This window comes from Cephus cinctus, unplaced genomic scaffold (genome assembly GCF_000341935.2).
Source record: "Cephus cinctus unplaced genomic scaffold, Ccin1 Ccin1_scaffold1999, whole genome shotgun sequence".
NCBI lineage: Eukaryota > Metazoa > Arthropoda > Insecta > Hymenoptera > Cephidae > Cephus > Cephus cinctus.
In genome coordinates, this window is record NW_014334091.1 from 817 (window position 1) to 21254 (window position 20438).

Here is a 20438-nt window from a genome sequence, read left to right on the forward strand (position 1 = left end):
CGCAATTTCTACCCGGCGTTCGCCTCTGGTGGCCTCGAGTGAAGACTCGATTCTGGTCATTAGCCTAGTGGAATCCTAAGACTTTTTTATTATCATTCAAACCATTTGTCATGTTACTAGTTACAGTAAAAATTGCATCCTTATTAGATATCGATATTATTAGATATTATTAGATATCAAATTATATTTTGTTAGAAATTTATATAGCCTAATATGTATAATTTTTTCAAATAATTTTGCTATGTTTGATATCAAAGAAATTGGTCTGTAATTTGTTGGAAGTGTTCTGTCACCAGACTTGAAAATTGGTACTATCTCAACAATTTTTAGAGCTTTTGGCCAAACAGATTTCGAGATGCATAGTTTGAAAATATGTGTTAACGGATTAACAACATACCTAACGATATTTTTCAATACCATCACATTAATACCATCAATTCCACCAGCTTTATTTTTCATTTGCTTAATTATTCTCAGTAATTCCATCTGACAAGTTGGTTCTAAAAATAAAGTATGTTGATTAAAACTTGGCAAATTACTTTTTCATTTTTTGGTTTATTTATTTGACTAGCGAGTTTTAATCCAACATTACCAAAGAAATCATTGAGAGAATCCGCAATTTTATTTGGTTTGGTTACAATCGTGTCCTGGTTTCTTAATTTATCTATCTTTATCATTTTGCAATTTTTGTTTCTATTCAACTTATTATTTATGTACTTCCATAATTTTTTGCTATTTCTGCCACAATTATTTATCTCTTTTTGCTCAAAATTGTATTTTGCATATTTAATTACTTTAGTAAATAATTATTATAATTTTGCCTACATAATTTGTGTACATAATTTTTATAATTTTGCCTTAGTATTGTATTCTCTGGATTAGCTTTCCACATATTATATAAAATTTCTTTTGTATTACATGAAATTACTATACCCTGCGTAATCCAATTTTTTCTTGCAATATTTTTGTCTGTAAACCTGTTCTTTTTAGTTTGTGCCTTTACAGTAATTGTCTTAATTATATCAATCAATACATTCGTAGCCATATCGGGATCCTGTATAGATAAAAGCTTATGCCATGGTTGTTTTTGTGCTAATTTATTCAGTTTTTTGTAATTTAAAAATTTGTCTTGTCAAATATTATCAATATTTGTATCAATTGTTATAAAGAGCGGGAAGTGATCACAGAGTACTTGATTAATTTTATAAGATTTGCAGGTGAGCGTAGTTTTGGCGAAACAGTTATCTATACAGGTTCCAGCATTTACATTATTATCATTAGGTCTGGTTATTTTTTGAAAATAAATTTTTGAAAAAAAAATATTCATAATGCATTTAGATTTTATATCTGTGACAATATATATTTCAGTGCTTAGAGCTTCTATGTCCCGTTGAGCAACAAAAACTTGTGATATCCCTCAAAAAACACTTACGTGTAAAAAAGTACGCCAAGTACAGGAGTGCTGTGTATTCCTCTAATAAAAAGTATTGATATCAGATTATTGAGGCCAAGTATATAAGTCACTACATGTTTTCCTATTATATGATCTAGCACTGGCCCATCATTTTAATTGTATTTTCAAATTTCCTGTAACGTTTTCACTACCCTTTTACATTACTACTGCTTCTTGTAGTAGATTACGGTTTAGTGGTTATTTGATCATTAATAAAACTTTAGCTGATTCCTTATCGAGTACTACTTGGCGGGTCCGTGCATTTCTTGATATAAATTTGCGTTTATTATGCCAGTCATTAAACTCAAAACCAATGTCAACTTTCTATATAGACCTTATTAACGTTGACGCGTCAATAATAATCACGGTAAAAGCTTAATAACAAACATATAGTTTTAGGACACTGTAAGTATGTTCAAAGTAAATACTTTGGAATTCCTGGCACGGACCCGCTAAGTAGTACTCGATAAGGGATCGGCTAAAGTTTTATTAATTATTAAATAACCATTAAATCATAATCAACTACGAGAAGCAGTAGTAATGTAAAAGAGTAGTGAAAACGTTATAGGAAATTTTGAAAATACAATTAAAATGATGGGCCAGTGCTAGATCATATAATAGGAAAACATGTAGTGACTTATATACTTGGCCTCAATAATCTGATATCAATACTTTGTATTAGAGGAATCCACAGCACTCCTGTACTTGGCGTAGTTTTTTACACGTAAGTGTTTTTTGGGGGATTTCATATGCATTTGAAGACAATGTTGAACATTTTCGTGCGCCAAGTATGGAAATACTTAAGATGTGTCATAAATGGTACAACGGATTATGCATAGTAACATTGTACAAGCATCTGGTAATTAACGCCATTTAGTCACTTCTTCCTTGAAATACTATACCAATCTAGGGATCTCTATTATATTTTTCTCTCCGTACATTTTATTTTAAATTGTACGTTCGAAGGGCTCACAGATTGATGCTTTCAAATTACTAAATGAAACATAGAGGGTAATACAATGTTTTAGCATCAGATCTTTGAATTCGGAATTACAAAAATCCCGAACTTTGTTAACATGCAATTTCTTAACATCTAATATAAATTTCATAGAGGCCGTTACGTCTTTAGCATTCTTACTTTTCTTTATAACGAGACATAGTTACCGTCTGTAACCTCGCGTGAAATAATTTTAGCCGATTATCGACTAGATCATATCGAATAGTAAATCCGTTGTTCGCTAGGGTACTTTCGTTTGGAAAGGCTTAGACTGAAGAGAAAGACAGGGATTCGCCCCTTTCGCCGATTGACAACAGGCCCGATTAGACGTGCCCACTATCAAGGTAAACCAACTTAGTATTTCTTAGATCTGTTGATATCGGATTTGAGATAGATCGCTGGATCTATTATAACGGTACAAATTGACCAACCTCTCAGTACTCCTGTACTGAGAACATACTCGTTAGAGATAAATAATAAGGACAGTCGGATAGTGTCAACACCAGCCGATAGATGAAAATTGTCTCTCGAAAATCAATCCGCGGAAAATAATATTAAATAAATTCGGATAGAGGATTAGCGCTTCTCGTTAATCAATCTATCATTTCAATCAGTTAAAGAATTCATTTCAAATCAAGTTAATAGAGTCAGTGAATAAAAGGTATAGATTTATCTCCGAAAGGATAACGCACAGCATTAGAAAATATTCAAAAGTATTTGCGCTCGATTAATGCCCTCTGGGATAGAGCATATTAGTTGCATCAATTTATTGAGACTCCTGTCGATAGCTCCGGCCTCCTAGCACGTGCTATTCGGCCGAGCATTCTACAAGGAGAAAATTTGTCGAAGTCTGAGAGAAGCACAGCAACCTTCCTCAGAAACTATAGTTGACCCCATTTTGAACTCGATCTATTATCCACTCCGTGATTAACCAATTCGCACGTAATGCCATAGTCAATAGTTAGGCAGAGCGCCACTAGGGCTACTTTACTAACACAGGCGTATCCTCTGTCCCCTAAATACCGGGCAGAGCGATATAGGAACAGATAACAACAATTATAGACGACGTCCCTCTGACAGTCCTTTGCTACATTACTGATATTACACTTGACGATTATAATTGACTCATTTCAAAACCTGTTGTACCTTACATTGATAATTCAATCAACACTTGACATTTCATTTTATCATTCAATCCTGTGTCGCCTAAGTTCTTAAAAATTCCACCCCGGAGCACTTACCTACATCACATTTCGCACATTCGTAAGAAGCGTACGAAATTGCACTACCGATAAACGTTACACTATAGAAGAATTAATCTGTGAAGAAGAAAGCAATCATTGGACTAACAAAAACCATGAGCTAAAAAAATTTATATTTATTTATTATTGAAATTTAATGTCCGATGTACGGGTCATGTGTATGTTTCAGAAGTATGGAATACAGTAATGGGCAATTAAAGTGGAACACTTGAATTTTGGTGTATTTCTGCGAAACTGTGACCGATTTCAAAAAACCAAAAAAATATTTTTTAGGAAATTTCCTTCCTGTTCTAATGGTGACTACTACCCTACTATGCGCGCATAGCGTTTGTCACCCGAGTACCTCGAGCGAAACTCGCAAAATTTAGGCGTTTTTTCAAATGAAAAATTTAACTCCTTAGCAAACTCATTTTTGGATTTTTAAAAGCGCGTTTTAATCGTTGAAATCTCAGCTACAACATGGAATAAATATAAAACTTGTATTTCATCGCATTCCTAATGAAAAATGGCGGGGAAGCTTCGGGTGCGCTTGCGGTATCTCGAGATCTCGGTCACAGGATCATCTCTGAGAACAATAATTTTGTGAGAATCTGCAGCATCATTAAAGATGATGTCACGCAGAAACTGGACCAGATTGGCCGGCGCGTTCGGAAGTTATGGCCAATTAAGTGTTTTTACTTCAAGGGAGTGTAACTCCCTCTAGAGTGATGCTACAGAGGCTCAATGGGGGTGTTTTTTTAATGCCAAAGGATTTTCTCTCTAGTGCCATAATTAAAAATATGAATTTCCTTTTGGAACTACTAGTTCTCGCACTTTTCAAAAACTTCTAAAATACACTATTTCACTCCAACCCCTGCCGTTCAGCCATTTTGTATCCGATCGGTATAAAACCATTCGTACGGGAAGGAAATTTCCTAAAACATATGTTTTTGGTTTTTTGAAATCGGTCATAGTTTTGCAGAAATACACAAAAATTCAAGTGTTCCACTTCAATTGGACGTCACTGTATAATGCAGCAGATTTTTTTACTTGGTGATGAATTAGGAATTCAGAAAATGAAAATCTGTGTTAATTGAGCGCGGTGTGTCTAGATTATTATGTTATGAGAATCACTGTAAAAAAAAGCCGGAGATATGTTGGATGAGAGAGATACTGGATAACTCGGGCGATCACTGCATCCTCGTAGCAGCTAGCTGCTGCAGCCTAACAGTACGCCCAGCTTCCTCTCAGCCCCTTCTATAGGTTGCAGTGATTGCATCATAAATGCATCCACCCCACCTACATTCATAGCTGACCTGCTGTCCTGATTTTTTCTCGATGCGAATTAATTGGTGTCTGGATAATTATTACAAAGGGTAGCTGCCAATAAAATGGATAGGAATGCGAGTTCGACTGCACCACAGAATCAACTCGAATCAGAAGACTCTCCACCGAAAATCCAATTATAAAGAGCGGCAAACTCTTTTACTGAACCGAAATGCGAGATCCACTTTCAATTATTGTCAGATGATTAACTAAGTCGAAAATTTAACACCAGTTTATACCTATTTATTTTACGTCAAGAAATCGAGGCTGATAGAAAAACTTGAGGGAGTTAACACCAGTTTGAGCTTAATGAGTTAAATTGTGAGCTATATCCAAAAAAATAATGATTTTAGATTTAAAATGGTGTTAATAAACCTCATTTTAAACCTGAAGTTCTTACTTTCAAGGCATAAACATTAGGGCTGAGTCAGATTAACCCATTAACGCCGAGGTGATCAGAATTTCGACTAACTTTTCAACGTGTTTATTTATTATGTTATCGGACCAAAAAAATAATGCAATAACTCTATTCCTACGCGAAATTTGATGCTCTTTCAGAATCTGAGCTCAAAATTTCGATTAGACACCGAGAAAAAAAAATATGGCCGATTTAAACGTGAAAAACGTGAAAATTTTCGACAAAAACATTTTTTCGCATTTTTTTTCACAATGATAACGCAAAGGTATTAACTTTTTACTATGATCAGAGGTGATCATGGCACTCGAACATTAAGAGGAATTTTTTTCAGAAAAATTCATCAATGCGTTTTTTCAAAATGGCGGCGAGAATGAAAAAATTTTATAAAAATCTTAATCTTTTGTTTTCTTAAAAACTATAAACTTTTAAAAAAAATTTCTAAGAACAAAAATGTCTTAAAATTAGTCAAATAACACTGTTAAATTTTTTCAGAATTTTTGGAGACAATTTTTGATTTTTGAAAATTTCAAAAAATCCAATTTTTCAAAAATACCTAAAAAATTTTTGAAAAAATTTGAGAGGATTCCTTGACTACTTCCTTGCTGATTCTGTACATATACATTGTTTTTTTCTACTCTTAGCATTACCCAGAGACAACGGCGTGGACGTGGTAGAACTTTGTCTCCTTTGGGGTGCTTTTTTTTTCGTGAGTCCCCTTGCCTCTCACTTTAAACTTTCTTTTATCAGGGCTTTTTTGCCCAACAATTATTGCATATATATAGATTGCATTTTTTAGGTATTTTTGAAAAATTGGATTTTTTGAAATTTTCAAAAATCAAAAATTGTCTCCAAAAATTCTGAAAAAATTTGACAGTGTTATTTGACTAATTTTAAGACATTTTTGTTCTTAGAAATTTTTTTTAAAAGTTTATAGTTTTTAAGAAAACAAAAGATTAAGATTTTTATAAAATTTTTTCATTCTCGCCGCCATTTTGAAAAAACGCATTGATGAATTTTTCTGAAAAAAATTCCTCTTAATGTTCGAGTGCCATGATCACCTCTGATCATAGTAAAAAGTTGATACCTTTGCGTTATCATTGTGAAAAAAAATGCGAAAAAAAGTTTTTGTCGAAAATTTTCACGTTTTTCACGTTTAAATCGGCTATATTTTTTTTTCTCGGTGTCTAATCGAAATTTTGAGCTCAGATTCTGAAAGAGCATCAAATTTCGCGTAGGAATAGAGTTATTGCATTATTTTTTTGGTCCGATAACATAATAAATAAACACGTTGAAAAGTTAGTAAAAATTCTGATCACCTCGGCGTTAATGGGTTAAATATAGCGAACAGCAAGCAGCGACCAAGTGGTGAATAGTATCGAGCTGTTAACGTTATAAACCAGACCCAAAACATCTTGCTCATTGTTCATTGCCCGCTGCTCGCTATCCGCTGCTTTTGTTCTGAATGAACTCTTAGATTCATTTTTGGCCTGAAGATTCTAACCAGTGATTTCAGTAGCATCTTCAGGCTAAGTTTTGTGGTTATATATACAATATATACGAATCTTAGCTAATCAATTTTATTTCATTTTATTTCAGGCTCAATCTATGTTTATACTCCCTTGTTAAACCCAGTATTAGCTACCAAGTTCTGCTTGTAGGATCTCGTAGGCAGAAACTAATGTTACACTTCAGTTGCAATTTCCAAAGAATAAGGAGTGGAGGTTGTATAAGTTCAAACTGGTAATAGATTTTTAATACGGATACAGTGAAATATTCTCTCTTTACTAATTTCCGTTTCCCAATTACGAATTTTATGTGTTTTGGAAATTATTCAAAGTAAACTTAATGCAATGATCGATTTGTCGTAATTACAATGCTACAATAATTTCAATACACAGGGTGTTCCAGCACAGAAGTTGAGTGAAAGTGTGGCTCTGAATGTATGAAGAAATACCCTTTCGTCAAACACGATTCATGCAGTGAACCATCCCATTTTCCAATGTTTATTATAAACGGATCAAATAAATTGGACATATTATGTTATCAGAATAGTTAATATGGCTCATTTCTCAATTGACGAATATGTTGATATGTTGCTAATGTATGGTGAATGTCATGAGAAGGCAACTGTTGCGCAAATCCATTATCGATTAAAATATCCAAACAGGTAAGTTAGTCCATATTGTAACGTATACATCGTTAATAATACAGATCACCAATTTAGAACTTCTGCTTACCTGAATAACCTTATGCATATAAACAATAATATCAAATAGGCATCGTGACGCGGGTGAATATCGCACTCCTCAGGCCACCTCGCCCACAATCTCAGGGTATGTAAAGGGCACCAAAATCAGGCTCGAGGCATTCGGCCATTAGCGTTTAGCTGGTCTACAGCAAGTATAAACGAGCAAACCATCTCGGGCAGAGGTGGCAAACCGACCCCTTTGCTATTACTCTGTGAAGATACTACTTTTCGCAATACACGCAAACTGCGTGGAGCAAGTTGGCAAATCGACACTCCTTTTCAGTGCATTTAGACTGGAACGCTAAAGTGTCTTATTATCGTCACTTGTATCGCTTCTGTCGACATATGCCCCTCATTTTATTATTATTATCATTAACCATCCATTCTGTATCATACAATTTTTAATTGTTCTCGTCAACCCTTTGACCACATCCAAAGCTATTTGAAGTTGCTCATTGGCACGACCATTAACCTATCCATCAAGTTACCCAGGTTACCATATTCAGGAATACCCGATATTGTTCACCGACGTGACTTTTATGCAATCTGAATCAACCCTTTTGACCACAGTTTATATTATAGCAGATGTTCATTGGCACGATTCAGGAGTCATTAACAAATCAACTCTTAGACCATATTTTGGAAGTCAGATATGTCCTTCGACAAGATTCAGTATTACTAGTCTATCAAAACGATCTTAACGCTATCGTGAATTATGGGGAGGTTTCTGTATCCTGCTATGTTTCATTCAACGTATTCATATTTTATTTTATGCAGCTTTACTACTGTATTCTAATACTAACATCCAGCACCTATTAGGCTGAACCCACGTTAACACTCTCTGTATACCGTTTAGGACAATATACTCTTTGGTTTCATTATTTTGTAAACAGAACCTCATCTTTATTTCTTTTGCTCCGCCTATCATCCTGATTAAAATTAATAACAACCGACATTGGTTCGGACCCACCTGACTCACACGAGCTGGAGAATCACCTCGTGTAAAGAATATAAGGTTACAATATTGATACATTAAATATTGTAGAATAGAAATTTTACGCTAACTTTATAATTATTTCACAATTTTAATGACACATTGTGAAAGCTACAGTTTGTAACTAATGTATCATTATTTACTTTTGTTCGTTATTATGTATTGAATATGAGCATCGTTTTTTATTCCTAGTGTAATCCCATCTGCAATCGCATTTACGAGATTACACCATCGTTTGCATGAAACTGGTTCCGTACTGGAGCGCAAACATAAAAATAAATATCCGGTGACACAAGGTTTGAGTGAAGTTGTTGTATTGGCCGCTGTAGCTGCTAACCCACATTTAAGTATGTACTCGAGGAGATAATGCTAGTCGAATGTCCGTGTGGAGAATTTTGAATCGACATAAATTTTATCCCTATCATATCAGTTTAGTTCAGAGACTACATGCTCCTGATTATTTTAATAGAATGGTATTCTGTCATTGGTTAACTGAAATAATTTTAGCAGAAAATTAGTTAAAATCTTTCTTGAATTGTATTTTCTGACGAATCCCGATTTAATAATAATCGTATCGCAAAGAAACATAATATGAATTATTGGGCCACTGAAAATATTCTCATTCGATGAGAGAAAATGCTTTTCAAATTCAGTGAGGTATAAACGTATGATGTGGAATGATCGGAGATTCCGTTGTAGGACCATATTTGATGGAAGGTACTCTCATTGGTGCTCTATATCTTTACTTTTTACAGCATGAGCTATCTTTCTAACTATCCGCCTACAAATGTGGTTCCAGCACGATGGAGCGCCACCTCATTACTTGAACAGTTCGTCAATTTTTAAACGGTAAAATCTTAATAAATGAATGTTATTTAATCATAATTGCCTTATTTCAAAACTTACATAGACCATTCGCCTCCATTTACATAACACATAGTTCCCAGGAAAATGGTGTGGTAGCGCGAAGTGTCTTGGCCCGGTAGGTCACCTGATCTGATCCCTTTAGATTATTTTCTCTGGAGATATATTAAGGCCGAAATTTAACAAACACTGCCAAGAGATGTACAGGACTTAAAGGACCAGATAACTAGAGCTTGCCGCGGAATTTCTTCGGTAACACTGAAGGTTGTACGAGATAATCTTCTCTCAAGATTCGTCCTATGCGTTGGTCAAGAAGGTAGGCAATTTGAAAATTTGATGTAACCTAATAATAATCAATAAACCATTTAAGCCGAGTTAAGTTGTTTAAGTCAATCCACTCTGTATTTCATATCTATTGTTTTACACTAGAAAAAAGTAAAACAGCGGTTAGGTTAATAGTTATACTGAAATAAGCGGATTCTACCATTCTTATTTGATAAGTCTGATAATAAATATCAAGAAATTCTGGAAGTGATGTTTTGTTCTGGAGGGGAAGGCGTGCTTTTACATATTCGAAGCCATATCTTCTCTCAACGTCTGTGCTGGACAGCCTATATACAGCAGTAGATCGTCTCTTTGGCAGGAATGTTAAACATATTGCAAATGAAATTAATATATTTCCTACATCATGGTTAGATATTGAGTAAACACATCTGTAAATGACTTATTGTAAATATTGTCACAAGAAAGTATAGTTTGTCTACTTGTATCTAAAATCTTGATTAAAAGGTTGTATCGAACCCCTTTTTTGTGAAGTGAAATCCATACAACGTGGTCACATTGCTGATGTTCTTTATAGACTGTTCATTCTTTCGTTATAGATGAATTAATTAGGAATACAAACTTATTCTCCAGTAAATAGTTGAAAGCAACTGTTTCTGATTGACTCTCAATCAATAAATTTGTGTTTTTCTATTAAATGCTCGAAATAATTTGATATTTTTTATAGTAGTAATGAGAATAATATTATAGCTTAATAACGGATATGATATTGTGTAAATTTTTTAGAGATTCCACCGTGTCAGTACTGAATCTATGTGATAAAGGCTTTAACTTGACATCGTCCGCGCTATGACCTCGCGTTTTTTTCTTTTTTTTTCTGCATGACTTTATTACCCCTTTGTGGAGATCAACTGGCAGAGCTCACGTTTTTCATAACTCACTTCTCAATCTTGAGTCTAAAGAATGCGGTGGGAGCAAAACGCTATACAGGCGAGTTTTCTTATAGAAATATTTGACAACAAAGTTATTTGACACCCAACTAGAATCTGACAAAAAAACAAGAGTTTGTCAAAAATGTAATTTATAATAAAATTTTGTTGGGATAAACTTTCTCTTCCGCAGCATATGATTAATAAAACCAAGCTAAACTGAATACCGTTCTAAATTTAAGGAAAAGAAATCTGTTCTAAAACATGTATAAAGAGAAGCTTTTCACTTTAATAGGTGAGATGTGGCATAGGTTTGAAGATACTCACAAAATTTGCATGATAAAACAACAATTCATATTATTGATTGAAACACTGTGATTGAATCAACTGCATATTTGATTCAGGACGAATGTACTTTATTTTAAACAATGAAAGGCGTTGTTATTGTTTCCATTAATTCTTTCGAATGACTTGATTACTGAAATCGAATATACATATTATTTTTATTTGATATTCACGCTGTTGAAATAACAGTCAATTTTTGAAATACCTTCGCTTTTTTAATAAAAATTCAAACTTTGTGCAATATACTTTACATTTCTCACAAAATAAACAGTACATTTTGAATTTAAAACATTTTTGAATCCATTATTAACGTTCTTTTTCTGAACAAGAGAAAGAAAAAAATATACATATTTTTAATAAATAGTCACATCATTCGCTACTCATTCTGGGAAATTTTTTATTTGATCCCAGTTCTTTTACGGTAAAGACAAATAACCCCACTTTACGATCCGTAAGACTGAGAGTCGCAAATGTGTTTCTTTTGTGTTTTATAAAATGCCTCGTTATAATTGTATTTCAATTCGTCTCTATGGAAATATTGATGCACACTTTCCTTCCATTGTTTTGCCTGACACTTGAAAATCAGGACGTTCGTAGCATTGTGTACTCCATAAGGACAAGTGATTGAACAATGGAATTAAAATATAATGTCAAGTGGTAGACGATCAATATGCTAAGTGGTATAATATATAGACGGTAGTATGACGTATGATAGACAAGGAAGAGATTATACAATACTAAAGAGAACGTGATCGACTTTATTTAAGCAACTTGTTGTACCTAACTGAAATTTTGATCTTTCAAAGCGGCTGACGATTCAGATACCGACGATATATAATCATGTAAAAAGTATAGTTTGAGGACCCAGGCGATTAAGGGGCATTCACAATAGCAAGTTGACGTTTTTTTTTAGCTAATACCCTCAGGCATCACAGCATTAAAATTCCAACCTAACTTAACCTAACCTAACCTAACGAAACACTTTCTAAGCTCATCACAACTCCAGATGTCTATATTAAAAAAAAAGTAAACAACTTTGGTGTGACAGTCGCTTTATGGACCTCAAAACATACATTATGTTGAAAAAACTTTGAGGACCGTATATAGAAGTAGCGAAAACTATCTTGTAGCTGGTTAGGGCTCATGTACAATTTCTACTAGGGTATACGCATTTAAAATTTATAATGGTAATCATTTATGTTCATAGACGAGAGGTCATTATTTTTAGAAAGACTATTATTTTATGTGCACTTTTAACGCATTTATTTTTTTAGATGTTATAACGGGTGCCCGTTATAATTAATTGTTTATAATCCACCAGCCGCAAGAGAGCGCTGGAAGGCTAGGGATTTCCGAAAAATTAGGAGTTCTGATCGGGAATTGAATCCGATATCTTCGGACTACCAAGTCGGCCACTTACCACTATGCCACTTAACCCACTGTCCGTTCTGAAAAATCCTATTTAATTCTTCTTCCGTCATTCCTAGGAGACGCCCTCTCCAGCTCTGTAACGGCACGTTATTCTCGTAAGTCCATTAGCAAGAAGAATATATCACTTCTGTCGACGGATGCAAATAACACGTAAGACCTACCTTTCTTGTTAGCATAACATTTTGAAAATCTTTATGATAACCTTTTCTGGAATTGGTGGTAAATATAAATTATGGGGTATGTATTTTACACGAATTTAATTGCATTTATTTAAAAAAAATAAACGTTCATCTCGCCCCGTTTACGCGTCATAATCGAGAACTAAGAAAAAATCAGCATTTTCAAGAATACATTTCATCCCCTGACAATGGGATTCCGTCAAAAAAAAAGCACGCGTCGAATATTTTAATCCACTCTACAATCCTGAAAAATTTCATTAAAATTAGAGGGGGATGCCACGCGTTGTTTCGTTGTTAATACAACTACATGCGTATGCGCAAGTAGAAAACCTTTAGGAAATTATTTTACAAATAACTTTGTAAATTTACGTTCAATGATTTGATCAAACATGGAATATTAAAATAGGTTATAACAGGACGTGAAGGTTCAAAACAGAATGTTAGGGTTGAAAAAAAAGCAAAAGAGGCTTCGATGAGAACCTCAAGGTTCAATGTAATCTTAAAATTTTGACACGGAATATCACATTACATACAATATACAATAAATGTATAATATACAGGGATAACTGAAAAACAATATTGATTTAAAAGAAAATCACAATTAAGAAATACATCCAAAATTGAGATATAAAAAATTTGTTTAAATTAAGACGCTCGAGAAACTATGTAAATTTATGATTTAGTACGTATAACAGTTTTTAATATATTTTCATTCAGAAAAATTGGCATTTTATGATTCTAATGTCTCTATCTTACATCTTCGATCTTAGGGAGCAAGTCAGCTGTTTGGTAAACAGTGAAGAGAGGAATCGATTAAACAGGAGCAACGTGACAAATCGCGTTCAGTCAGCAGCGAAGTTTCGAGATGATTTCACTTTGTAAAAGATGGCCGTGAGCATGAATGAAAACATTAAGAGGATGAAAAAGTGACATTCTAGTGGACCAATATTTTTAGTAGTAGAAGAATATAAATTGAAGACGCTTAAAGGTGGCCTTGTTGGGTGCACAGCTGCCTTACTCTTGGAACAGCTGATAGAGTGTCCAGGGGTGCAACACGCCGGCGCTACTCTCGAATGATGAAGAGCAATTTCTTATATTCAAAAGTGCCGGTTACTCCTTATTAAAATTTCATGTTTCCCTTAACTCTTCAGTAAGCCTCCCTTACAGGCTTGTGTTTTTAATCACGAGAGATTTACGGGTCAACCGTGCTCGTTCTATGTAGAGGCATACTATTCCAAGATATATTGCTACTATTTTTGCATGGAAATAAATGTGTCTCGTAATAAGTTCTTGCAGTGTTCATAATTAATCTTGGCTCTTTGAATTATCACAATTAACGGTTGGCGTTAACGAATCGTGCTGACGTTGGCACATTATTGGATATAATAATCGATACGCTCTTTCATTTGTTTCGTTACTCAACCATTCGCCTTATTTGCAATCATAATTGTACGATTTGGCTAGTGACAAAAATTAAGAGAATTTGTTTATAGATTATTTTAAGTTACACACGAGTTATATTCGATGAATGCTGTCCTTCAACTTATAAATTAAGGCTCACTCACAAAGAAGGTATTACCTGTGTCCATCTCCGATTATGATGAAACCCAAATATGTTGTAGAGCATAAAAAAATTAAATGGCAAGTAATTTCTTTATCTGCGGAAAAGTTTTGCGAACTCTTGTATCCCAAGGGAAACGGAGCTAAAACCGATTTTGAATATCAAATTTTGAAATTCACAATGCCAGTCACTATAAAATGCAATTTTTTAATTTTTATTTTAGGAGTTAACTATTTTATTGCATTTATATGGTGTGAAGTGGTGAATTCACCAATCACGGTCCTCGGCTAAAACCGGGGTGCTTGCGAGTATATGATACAACTTTGAGAATTTCTGCAGGCAGGATCTATCCACCTCAAGGGCCTATTAGATTTATGATTTGCTTTCCAATTTCTGTTTATTCTTTTGTTTCTTAGCCGAGCAAACATTTCGTATTTGGCGCTTGCTGGCCAAGTCTACGCATCGACGGGGACGAGCCAGCCAGTACTATAGATAGAGAAAAGACGGCGATCGGTGCAGCTATGTCAATGAGTGAACTGACCCAGAAGCGGCGCGCGCCGCGTGAGCAATGTTACCCCGCGCTGACTGGATCATCCTTCTCGGCTTTACACTACTATGCGAGCCAAGTACATTGGCTTGCGACTCGACGGCATCGACATATTAATACTGGAAAAATGGGGCCCACCGCCAAAATTGACCATGTTCCCCTGAATTAAGGGAACGTGTATTACAATAACAACGCGAAGTGGCCAGTAGTTAGTGGCCCGCGAGACTGAATTATACGGATGCTATTTCGGTGTAAAGTTAATTGCGAACGTGGCTAGTGTATTTTCTGGATTATTGTTGTTAATCCTCCATTACTGTACCGCGCTAAGTCGCGAATTAGAAATGTAGTTACAATTGTATTTATTCCTATTCGTTGTCTTTGTACGATGACTTTATTCCATTATACATTTTTTTTTAAGTTACCGTTAGGATAATTTATTTAATGCTCTTTCAAAATTTTATTATATCCGATCGCGCGAAAAGCGGAGTATCATTTTTATAAGCTCAAATTAACTTCTTTCCTTTTGTAAACGTGAAACCGCGTATATTAAGTGAACAATAAATTAGAAATCGTTGAGTGTTTAATAGAATGTTTTCGTGTCACTTATTGGGTTCTCGTCCCGAAGATCCCCGCCGCCTCCGCTAGCTGGATTGGTCGGCATACGTGTAGGAAGATAGTTTTTTTTCTATTTTGAACGAATTGGTTTGCGAAGAACCTGACGCCCAACATAGTTATGAAATGGTGCCTCGAATTCCCGTGGAGATTCGCAAAGGTACGTCGCAACGGAAATATGTAAATTCTGCGAACAAAATTCATTAAAAATAACTCATCGCTGATTCATAGATACGGTATTTGCATCTCGTTAGTTATAGTAATATCCGTAGCGCAGTACGCCTGCGGAGTTCCATTGAAAATTTGTAGAGAAGTGAAAGGATTTTTTATAGAATTCTAATGTATATTTTGGCAAGACTAATTGTAACTCCTCTGATTTCATCCTAATATTTGTTGCTTTATATGGCCCCTGCAATGCAAAGACTTTTTGGTGCAGGGTATATGTATAATAAATCCCCCAAAAAACACTTACGTGTAAAAAACTACGCCAAGTCCAGGATTGCTGTGAATTCCTCTAACAAAAAGTATTGATATCATATTATTGAGGCCAAGTACATAAGTCACTACATGTTTTCCTATTATATGATCTAGCACTGGCCCATCATTTTAATTATATTTTCAATATTTCCTATAACGTTTTCGCTACTTTTTTATGTTACTACTGCTTCCCGTATTTAATTATGATTTAATGGGGATTTAATAATTAATAAAACTTTAGGTGATTCCTTATCGAGTACTACTTAGCGGGTCCGTGCATTTCTTGATATAAATTTGGTACAAAACCAGTACCAATTTTCTATAGAAAGCATACTAACAATAACTCGTTAAAAATAATCACGGTAAAAGCTTAATAACAAACATACAGCATTAGAATACTATGACCACGTGCAAAGTAAGTACTTTGGAATTCCTGGCACGGACCCATCAAGTAGTACTCGATAAGGAATCACCTAAAGTTTTATTAATTATTAAATCACCATTAAACCATAATTAAATACGGGAAGCAGCAGTAACATAAAAGAGTAGCGAAAACGTTATAGGAAACATTGAAAATATAATTAAAATGATGGGCCAGTGCTAGATCATAAAATAGGAAAACATGTAGTGACTTATGTACTTGGCCTCAAAAATATGATATCAATACTTTTTGTTAGAGGAACAGCAATCCTGTACTTGGCGTAGTTTTTTACACGTAAGTGTTTTTTGGGGAATCTCTACTAAGTGAACGTGCTCGCTAGATTTGCCTTTTAAACTTTAAACGCGTTTTTCTCAAAACAACGTTTTTTCGGCCGGCGGCGGTGATTTCTCCGGAACCAGTGAACCGATCCTTATGAAATTTTAACTACATATTCTACACATGAATAGCTTCAGCGCATTCGATAACCGTATTAAAATTTTAATTTTTACTATTTTTTTGCCAAAAGCAGTGAAAAAAGACATATACCATCACCGCGCAGCCACTTTGAATCATTTTAATTTGGTGTAATAAGAAGTAATGTGTTTCCAAACTTTGATGCTGTGAATGAATCGGATTCCCGTGTTTAGGGATTTCTGTAATCTTTGTTGTTTTCCCGTTATATCGCAAGCGATTAGACATCAGTGACCAATATCAGGTTGAATTAAGGATGCCAGTAGCTCAGTACGAATTTCAGAGAGTAGCAGCTTCCGCTTTAACATTAGTTGATAGACTTGGGAGTAGATCTTTTTTATAAGTATTGCTTGTGTGGCTATACTGTGAGAGAGTGGAAGAAAAGGTTACACGAAGTATTTTTACTTCTTGTTCGTATGGTATTCCCACGCGGTCTACGAGGACTTTGGAACAGTGTTTAACTCAATCTGATTTATGCATCTAGGTGTGCCAATAATAATGGATTTCCTGAATCAGGCCATTGTATGAGGCCTATAATCTGATGTGCCTGATATCAGAATTTATTCTGAGTATTCCCTCACATAAGGTAAGAGATCCAGTTTCGGACGCTTTTAGGTTATCGGTCAATATTTATTCAGATTTTAGTGATTTAATGGCCTACCGATATAAACTCTTTAAATATTTTTATAGAAGGGGTTTGAATTTATCCAAATCACCCCTTATTATCAGTCGTTAATTCGTGGAAAACAGATTTCAATTGAAAATACCCAAGAGTATTAATGTACCACTTTTGGATCAGCCTTATTGCCTCTTGCTTCATTTTCGAACCACCATGTCACCGAATTTCGGATCGTGCATTGTCGGGCCTTCGTTCACTTGCCGTAATTATACTTGACTCAAAATAAACATGAACAAATAGACCAAAAATAATATATAATGACAATATTCAGATGCGAACAATATATACATTCTTCGTAAGATGCATTTTTATTTAAATAAATAATATATAAATATTCATATAGTAAATTGCATCTTTTCTTTGGCTCTTCGCTTTTGGGCTCTTTGTTTCTGCACTTTTACCTTTTTTTTCCTTCTGTTTCGTTTGTTTTCTCTTCTGCCTTTTTTATGGCTAATCCTGTTTTCTCTTCTTTTATTTTCATTTGCTTCAAGCGTATTAACTTTCTTTGCTTCTTTGCTTCTTTCTCTTCTTTTTTTGCTGCATCTTCTGTTTGTGGAAGTCCCTACATTGTTTGGCCATCGCCACAGAAGGTAACTTTTCTTTCCTTCTTCTCTTGTTGTCGATTTTCTGTTTTGGCTCTGGGCAAAATAAAATTTCTTTTTGAACGGCGTTCCCTCGAAAATTGTATGCACTCCTACAATCTGCCTGTCCGAAATACTTGTCGACGGAGGCTGTGCTTCTCTATTCAAGTCGTCCATGGTCTGAACTTAGTCCAATGTAGCGATGGCATCGCCTTTATCTATTGTCGTAATTTTACTGAGCACTGGAATTGAATATTCTTATAGTTAATGTCGTTCTCAACTTGTAAATCTATAACACAAGATATTTTGAGCAATTCATATAAATTCAATATCCACTAATATTCGTACGCACTTGATATATGCGAGAACTCATCGGCAAGGAGGTCAGGCTCCAATAAGTTATTAGCGATGAATTCTGCAAAATCGAAAACGACTATTTTGTTTGTCGTAATGTGTTAATCGACGCTATTGATATTCATGAACTGATTTAAGTCTTGATGTATTTCGCTTTCCCGTGAGTTTCTCCTCTATTTCATAAATCTGTTTGAATTGCTTAGATTCACGCATAGAGCTAACTCCTATCACATCTTCGAGGTTATCTTTCTACAATACATTAATCAAAACAAAATATTACGAAATTATAGAATCCATTCAGTTCGAAGTTCGCCTTTCTATGAATTAATTGAAATATAAATATAATATACGATTGAATTGTTTCAGCTAATTAATACGGGATTCAACGATAATTTCATGGATTGGCACAAACACTAATCCTTCACTGTAGACGGCATCTCTATCCCTCACCGTCATCCTTCACTTCCCGGGTCTAAATGCCAGACTACTTCGCATTTTTGAAAAATTGGTGAGTCTCCTTCGCGACACTGGTTTCGCTGAAATCCAGGTGTAACTTGAAATGAGAATCTGGTTGCAACCTATCCTGAACCTCTGGAGACTGCGGTTTCTTGCGATCTTGAACTGACTTCTGAAGCTTTCTGTATTTAATAGCGTCTGCGTTAAAGGGATGAAACCATCACGTTTTGAATTCATTGCGAAGAATATTTTCAGCGTTCATCATGCTTAAAGCTGCCTCCAGTAACGGAGCGAAGTCTTCATTGGGTGGAAGATGTGCGTCGCGTTAGGATACAAGACGATTATTTGTGTGACATAATCAAGTGTTGCATGTTTCCACCCATGAACAAGACGACGGACAACCGAATAGAATTTTGGATGCTCCAGGAATAAAGAACTGTGCTAAAGCACTTGTAGAAGCTCTCGCCTGTCATCCAACCATTTTCGGATCGATCAATACTCCAATCTTTCGGCATCCCTTGTAGCATATTCTAAGTATAATAGATATATTTAATTGTATAACTGTTCAATTTATTATAAGTTCAAAATTGCGAAAGAGAAAATTATCATTGTTTTAATTTCAACAAAAACCATCACGTATATCGCTAATCACCATACAATTATATCAAAACATGACTAAATATATATTGTAACGTTCCACCCTTATACCCCCCTATCCTCGATCCTTTTTCCTTCCCAATCATCCATTCTCGATGATGGATACGTCAAGAGCCCCACATAAGAGTGCATAGCGCACAGTGGATGTGCATAAACGTATCTGAGAGAACTCCTCAAATCCTAGAATTCCTCAATAATTCTATCGACCTCTCACAGCGACGCCGATAAAGGAAAGGGAAGACAGGACTTTTAAATATCTAATACTGCGTAATTCCCTTGAATCTGGTCACAGCGACAGTCATGAGGATATAATATTAGAAATTATTACTTTTAATATTCCTAGAATCCAAAATACATTTGGCAGACTGAAACCAAAACAAACAAATGCCCAGACACTATAAGCCGGCACGCGCCGAAGACAATAGAAATACCAGTAAGCCGGTACTTGAAGAAAACCGCTAATAGAATCAGTCAAACCAAATAATCAAATCAAATCGTAAATCAAAATATTGAATCCAAAAAGCGACGTTAACACCTCGGGTGGATAAAAATCGTTATCCCCACTAGTTTTAACGTATGCCTATCGAGGATATAAGCAGCGGCTTCCTTGACAGGATTTGATTCGACTCACTCGTGTCTATCTAGACGAACCGACAAGACCCTTGTACACCACAAGACGGCAAGAAGGAAGTAAAGATTTGGAGAGTATAAATTATCAAAAAGATAGGAGAAAAACCAATCCTCTGTTCCAGAGCGACCCAGTGAACAGTATTGTACTGCAAACTGTGGGAACTCATCCTCGGCAGTTCCTGATCTTGGAAAGCATTGTGTCTCCACCCTGTATCAGGACATCTGCTATCCTTGTAGATATTCTGCATCAAAAGCATTGTGCTGGAGCTGTCAGAAATCGACCAC

General features: G+C 35.0%; 1 long non-coding RNA gene across 1 annotated transcript; it reads left to right on the forward strand.

Annotated features, from left to right (window-relative positions):
• Window positions 1–16991: 16991 nt before the first annotated feature.
• On the forward strand, window positions 16992–19326 carry LOC112495301. Its single transcript, XR_003061702.1, has 3 exons — window positions 16992–17206; window positions 17281–17382; window positions 18777–19326. It is a non-coding gene; the product is annotated as an uncharacterized LOC112495301 (long non-coding RNA).
• Window positions 19327–20438: the final 1112 nt, after the last annotated feature.